Genomic DNA, 1,184 nt, shown 5'->3' on the forward strand with positions numbered 1-1,184 from the left:
TCTCACTCATGAAGATCCTTTACAGGAGAACTCCTGTCTTGCAGCGAGAAGGCTCCCCCCGAAGCAGCCTCGCACGTTGTTCGACGGACCATCTGTTCTTTTCTGAAACAAGGGGCTCGTTTCATAGATGCCTCCTAGAAAGTGTGACCCGCCCACAAAGTCCACGAGGAAGCGACGAGAAGCTTTAAAGAAGAGGGTCAGCCCCAGGAGCTCTCCTCCGGGAGGCCAATACCCTCTTGAGTTGATGGCAGCTCCCCTGGCTGACGGGTGCCGCCACCCGAACCCCCACCGCACACGCTGGGCAGCTTGGAAATCCTCCTGCTGCTTGTCGAGGTCATTCGAGACCTCCCGGGGCTCATCAATGGCACCCTCCTCTTTCCTCTTCTTCCTCCTTCTCCTCCTCTTCATCCGAGGAGCCGAAGAGACTCTGATAGGAGCGTCGAGTCTCCTTCTCCTCGCGGAGTGGAGACTTAGAGGCGGTACGCTTCTTTGAGGGCTTGGCGCCTTCGGCTTTAGAGGCCTTAGCGCGCGCAAGACCCTCGGCAAGCGAGAGACGTTTGCGAGGACTCCCTTCCTCATCGCCACCGGCTTTGGGAGTGCCCTTAGCCTTAACGGCCAGAACTCTCAGAGCGCACAGAGGTCCTGGGACTGTGATCACCGTGATCACTAGCGGACGACTGCACGCTGTCATCTTTGTGCTCACTGGCACTGGGCTGTGCCCTCCCACAGAGCCCGCAGGAGCATCATGAGTGCTCTCGAACTCGGCATCGTCCTCACTGCCCGAGTGAACTCACGTTCTACGAAACGAAGGTTCGGACGATTGTCTGAAGACGAGAGCGACGGACTGCGCGCCTGCTTGCGCGCTTGTCCGCAGCCGCGTCACCCGAGGATCCGATAGCCTCGGAGGCAACTGAGTAGCCTCCTTTAGTGCAGAGCTTGCCGTGAGGCTTAGTGCTCTTGGGCTGCGCTTACCGGCTGCAGCCTTGGAGCGTGTCTTAGCACCGCTCTTAGCAGTGCACGAGGCATGTTAACGGTCGAAGTGGAGACCTGACGAAGAGCGCACAGGTTGCTGCTCGAGGCTCTAACTGTAAAGTGAGCCTCCGCCGGGCTCGCGCGGCCGAGTCGATGGTTTTCGACTTAGAGAATGAGAGTTGTGACGAACATCTCTTCATTCTGATTGATCG

This window comes from Phytophthora infestans, genomic scaffold (assembly GCF_000142945.1).
Source record: "Phytophthora infestans T30-4 supercont1.46 genomic scaffold, whole genome shotgun sequence".
Lineage (NCBI taxonomy): Eukaryota > Oomycota > Peronosporomycetes > Peronosporales > Peronosporaceae > Phytophthora > Phytophthora infestans.